Consider the following 6,000-nt stretch of genomic DNA (forward strand, 5'->3'; position numbering starts at 1 on the left):
TTGCGCTTCCTAGGCAAGCGCTCTACCACTGAGCTAAATCCCCAACCCCAGAATATTCTTTTAATGGTTCAATCTGGCTGTGTTGCCTAGAGTGAATTAGGAAGAAAAGCAAGACCAGCAAGGAGGTTAGGTTCAGGTTTCTGGTGGCAACGCTAGATTTAGTTGACACAGTAAAGATGGAAAGGAATGGGAGCTAGAGAGAGGGCTCAGTGCTTACAAGTACTCGCTGCTCTGACAGGGGTCCAGGGTTTGGTTTCCAGCACAATCATCAGGTAACGCACAACAGTGTGTAACTGCAGCTCCAGTTCCAGGTTATATGACCAGTCTTTGTCTGCTGCAGGCAGACACACACACACACACACACACACACACACACACACACACACACACACTTGAAATAATAAAAATAAACCTTATAAAAAGGAAAGAAGCGAATACTTTGAAAAATATTTATAGAGTAGAACTTGCAAGCCTTGGCATTGAATTTTATTGAAAAGAGGAATTTTCAAAACTCATTCCAGCTTTAATAATTAGAGAACTGGGCCTGGAGAGATGGCTCAGTGGTTAAGAGCACTGACTGCTCTTCCAGAAGTTCTGAGTTCAATTCCCAGCAACTACATAGTGGCTCACAACCATCCACAGTGGGATCTGATGCCCTCTTCTGGTGTATCTGAGGACAGTTGCAGTATACTCATATACCTAGAAAATAAATAAATAATTCTTAAAAATAAATAGAGAACTGGTGGCGTCATTCTTTGAGATAAGTATTCATTCCTAAGTTGGCTTTTTATATTTGACTTGAGGTATCCTTGAGATACCCAGGTCAAGCGAGTATGTCAAGAGGGTGACTTGGTGGTACATTTGGGCATTGGTATGAATTGGCAGCAGGAATGGATAGCATCACACAAGAAGAAGTTTAGAGTAAAACTAAAGGGACTAAAACTAGGCCTTGGAAAACAACCAAATTTAAAGGCTGGATGGAGAGTGGGCCAAGAAGAGAGATACGGCCAGGAGGGAAGAGAGCCACCAAACCATGTCAGAGGGGCCAGGGAGGGCTTCAAAGTGCATGCAGAATAAGAGCAGACAGTGCTGAGACCTTCCATGAGATAAATACGTACCGAAGATGTCCGGGCTCAGCATCATGGAGGTTACTGTTGACTTGGAAAGTGAGTCTGGTGGAGTTAGTGATGGGAGAAGCCAGACTGGTGTCTTGGTTGCTATGCAGTTTGCTGAGTTACTGACGAGGCACTAACATACCTGTTGTGGGCTGAATAAGCCAATGTATTACACATAAGGTCGACACTAAACTCCCTATGACTCAGATGAGGAAACTAAATCCTAGAGTTACCAGTGCCCCATGATTATTAATTGCTCAAAGTCAAGAGTTACAACAGTCCTCCGAAAAACACCTGTTGGCTAAATAAAGGTAATCAGGTAAAGAGTAATTGCTTCATTGATTTTTTTTTTCACTAATAGTTTTCACGTAAGTGGAGACAAAAATGTATGACTTTTGAATGTCTTTAGAATTTGGGCTTATTTAAAAGATGAGAGAAAATGTCAAACAAAATTATAGAAAATAGCATACTTATCACCACAATTCTTGTTTCCTGTCAGTCATCCTTTCTTCTCCCTCTTGAACACGTGAACGAGTCCCCTCAAGGTAAATTCCAGATGTAACTCTGTCAAGAGTGGAGACAACTCTCCCTCCCCTGAAGTCTGTTTTGACTGTTAGAACCGCCTTTATCATAGCCAATTAAACCTAACTGGCATTTGAATACAAGACCAGGAAACAAAATTGCACAGGAAAGTTATTTAAGTTTGGAAATTGCTCTTTGCTTCCAAAAAAAGCAAAAGGATCAGTTAGTTGGTAAAACAAAAACAAAAACAAAAACAACCAAACAATAAAAAACTGAACAGGCAAATCAGCCGAGCTCATGTTTCCCTGAGGTCTTTTCTGTCAGTTGTTTCATAGAATGAGACCGACAGCAGACCGCCATGTTTCTGTTCGTTCCTAAGTGCCCATTCAAGGGCACTTAGACATCAGCTTCTGTTGCTATTGTTTATAGAGCCTCAAAATGCAGCCCCAACTGTGGGGTTTGTTGAGACGGTCCTTATGCCTCAAATCATAAAACTGTTCTGGAGAGCGCTTGGCCTCGGCCACTGTGAAGTCATGGAGTGCTTTATGTCTGAGCGAATGATGGCCCATGATGTGTGAGCTGCCAAAGGCAGAGTTGACAAGCACAGGCACGATGTCTCCTCCCTCCGCTCTCCATCTGAAGACGACAAATCCCATCTTTTTCCTAAAGTCTTACAAAAGGTGGATATCTTTTTTCCTCGTTTTTGTCTTTTTTATTTTAAAATTATTTTTAGTCCTATGTATGTGTGTGATAAGTGCATGTGAGTGCAAGTGCCACAGAGGGCAGAGGCCTTTGATCCCCCTGCAGCTGGAGTTATAGGTGGCGGTGAGCTGCCTGGTGTGGGTTCTGGGAATCGAACTCCGGTTCTTTGGAAGAGCAGTAGATGTTCTTAACCACTGAGCCATCTCTCCCACCTGCACTTTGATTTTTTTTTTCCAGAGCTGAGGACCGAACCCAGGGCCTTGCGCTTGCTAGGCAAGCGCTCTACCACTGAGCTAAATCCCCAACCCCTGATTTTTTTAAATTATGTTTTTACATAATTACAAAATAGACAGTTATCTTAAAAGCTTAATTTTTTATTTGTATATAAATATGTTCATAGAGATTTAATTAAGTTTTTGAACTTCGAGTATATGTGATATACAAGAATGTTTAACCACTATCAATTAAAGGTGAATACATTTAGAGATATATCTGAAATTTCAAAGCTTGATTTTAGAAGCTAGTTCTTGTATATCCAGTCTTGAATCAATTTTCAAGTTGAATTCTTTGTAGTCCCAGTTTCTCACCTCCACTGTTTGCTGTACTGTTAAATGACAGACTGGTGGGCAAGAACCCTGAATTGGTCTGGCTTGAACATTTCCTGTAATTTTTCATAACTAGAGCAGTACTGTTGTGTTGCTTAGACATGAACACCATGCTTTGAAGAAAGAGTTTTCCATCTAAGCTTGAAAATCTAGTGCAAAGCAGTGTTGAGATCTCATATTCTGGGTAAACTAGTAATTCAGAATAAATGTGAAGGAAGTCTATGTGACATTTCATTCAACAGGTTCAGAGGAGAAAATAGAAAGACAAACATTGTAATTAAGATGCAAATCTAAGCCCGGAGTCCATGGTGGCACACATCTTTAATCCCACCACTCCAGAGGCAGAGACAGGCAGATAACGTTGAGTTGGAAGCCAGCCTGGTCTACAGAGGGAGTTCCTGCACAGCTGAGGCTATACAGAGAAACCTCATCTCTAAAAGCCCAATAACATAAAAGCCCAAAATCCCAAAATCCCAAAATCCCAAAACCAAACCAAAGCAAACCAAACCAAAGCAAACCAAACCAAACGAACATCTCCAAGAGTGACAAGAAGGATAAAAAACTGAACAAATGTTTTTCAAACAAGATAATCCAAGTTTTGAAACTCTACATAAAAAACAAGTCTTTGTTTATGATAATAATAAGCGCTTCTGATAGAACTAAAGTACAGGGCTTATGACTGAAAAATCTTGGGCTGGAGACACGCTCAGATGTTAAGAGCACCTGCTGTTCTTTCTTGAGTTCAATTCCCAGCAACCACGTAGTGGCTCCTGACCATCTCTAATGAGATCCGGTGCCCTCTTCTGGCTTGAAGGCATACAAGCAGGCAGAACACTGTATACATAATAAATCTTTAAAAGAAAAAATTCAGATATGCAAAATTGCAGCAAATAAGTTATATTAGATAATTATTCTTTGTCCAATATTTGTTTTAACTTGTAATTAATTTTTCATATATTTACTGACAAAATGAAAATAAGAAAGAAAAGATAATGGCTCCTCTTCTCAAAAACATATACAAGTGTTTTTACAGATGTGACTTTTGACCTAATTACCTCAAACGAGTTATTTGGGTTGAGAGTGGGCCCTAAGAACCATTAGAAAGGAGGCAGAGGACATGTGTCACTATGGTGGTGTTAGTTACATGATAATAGAAGCTTTAGGAAGAAGTGGGGGGAAGGGAGGGAGGGAGGGAAGGAGGGAGGGAGAGAGAGAGAGAGAGAATATGCTAGGCCTCTTGACTTTGACTGGACAGGAGTGGTGCTATCAGCCGAATGACAAGTATAGTTGGTTGCTGGAGAGATGGCTCAGTGGTTAAGAGCACTGACTGCTCTTCCAGAGGTCCTGAGTTCAATTCCCTGTAATGGGATCCGATGCCCTCTTCTGGTGTGTCTGGAGACAGTGAGAGTGTGCCCACATACATGAAATAAATAAATCTTAAAACAAACAAACAAACAAAAATAACAAGTACAGTTTTCAGAAAGTGGAAGGAAACACATGTTCCTCTTGTGTCTCCAAAGAAACCAGTCCCATTGCTGCCTTGATAGGAACCCTTTAAAATATAGTTTGGATTTCTGGCCTCAAAAAAAAATTTTTTTTGTGATGCTTTAAGTTACCAATTACTTGGTGATCCAACACAAGCTTAATGTGCTTTTGTGTTAAACATTCATATAGATAAGATCAACACGTGCATCTTCTGGTATGTGCAACTCACACTCATATTAAATATTTATTCATTCATCCTTGGGGGGGGCGCTCTATGTGGCTCTCTCTCCCCTGGAACTCACTATGTACAGACCAGGATGACTTTGAACTTGCAGAGATCCACTTGCCTCTGCTTCCTGAGTGCTGGGATTAAAGGTACACAGCATTGCACTCAGCACATTTTTTTTTCCTTAAAGTAAACTGAACTTGTAAATGGTTCTAAAATTTTAACTCTGGCTGGGTGGTGGTGGTACACACCTTTAATTCCAGCACTCTGGAGGCAGAGTCAGGGAGGCCAGCCTGGTCTACTAGTGAGTTCCAGGATAGCCAGGACTATGCGGAGAAAACAGGTCTCGACAAAAACCAAACCAAACAAAATAAAATTGATTTCTTGGAATCTGTCCTTTAATTTGGAATCATTATTGTGACGAGGTGACAGGCAGATCTGACCTGATGGCAGTGTTGCGGTATTGCCTGTCCAGGAAGAAACTGCTATCTCCCAATCATTACTGACACTTTCCCAAGAGTGGTCAAGCTTGTGTAACGATTTATACCTGACTCCCTTGTGGTGACTAATAAATTTAACACAGTATCAGGCTTAAGGCTATTGACTTGCCTTTTAACTTAATTTAATATAATTCAATTGAAATAGAATTCTCTGTGTAACCCTGGCTGTCTTGGAACCCTCCGTAGACCTTGCTGGCCTTGAACTCAGAGATTTGCCTGCCTCTGCATCCCAAGTGTTGTGATTAAAGGTGTGTGCCCCACTACCCCGCCAAAACTAAATGTATTTTAACACATATAAAGTACATGCATGTACTCTAAGGAAAGGTAGCAGAGTGAAGATGTCACAGCAGAGTGAAGCGCACAGGGATGTCATGGGCAGAATGGCATGTGGCTCCTGGGTTTTTTAATCCTTTTTTAAAAAATCAATTTAAATTTATATTTATTTGATGTAATAAACCTTGATTATGCTTTAATGTAAATTACTCTCACAAAACACTATTTAAAAGAAATGACATATAGATGATGGAAAAAATACTTTGTGAAACAAACGTCCTATATCAAGTGCAGGAATCAAGTTGAAAAGGAATATATGGTTAGGGAAGTCGATGCAAAAATCGCACTAATTATCAAGAGAGCAAGGGAATCTGTTTGTATGAAGCATAAACAACATTTCAGGAGGCTTGCTATTCTTAGAACCAGAGATCCCACGTTGTTCCCCCCATCTTCATAAAATGTTCCTTAGAATCCCAGATAGGGTATAGAAGTTTGCCCTCTTCCAAAATGGCTGAAACGCCTACACCCTCCGCAAAGAGCATGGTCGGAAGTTACGCAACCCATAAGGCCGC

The sequence above is a fragment of the Rattus rattus genome, chromosome 5 (genome assembly GCF_011064425.1).
Source record: "Rattus rattus isolate New Zealand chromosome 5, Rrattus_CSIRO_v1, whole genome shotgun sequence".
Taxonomy (NCBI): Eukaryota; Metazoa; Chordata; class Mammalia; order Rodentia; family Muridae; genus Rattus; species Rattus rattus.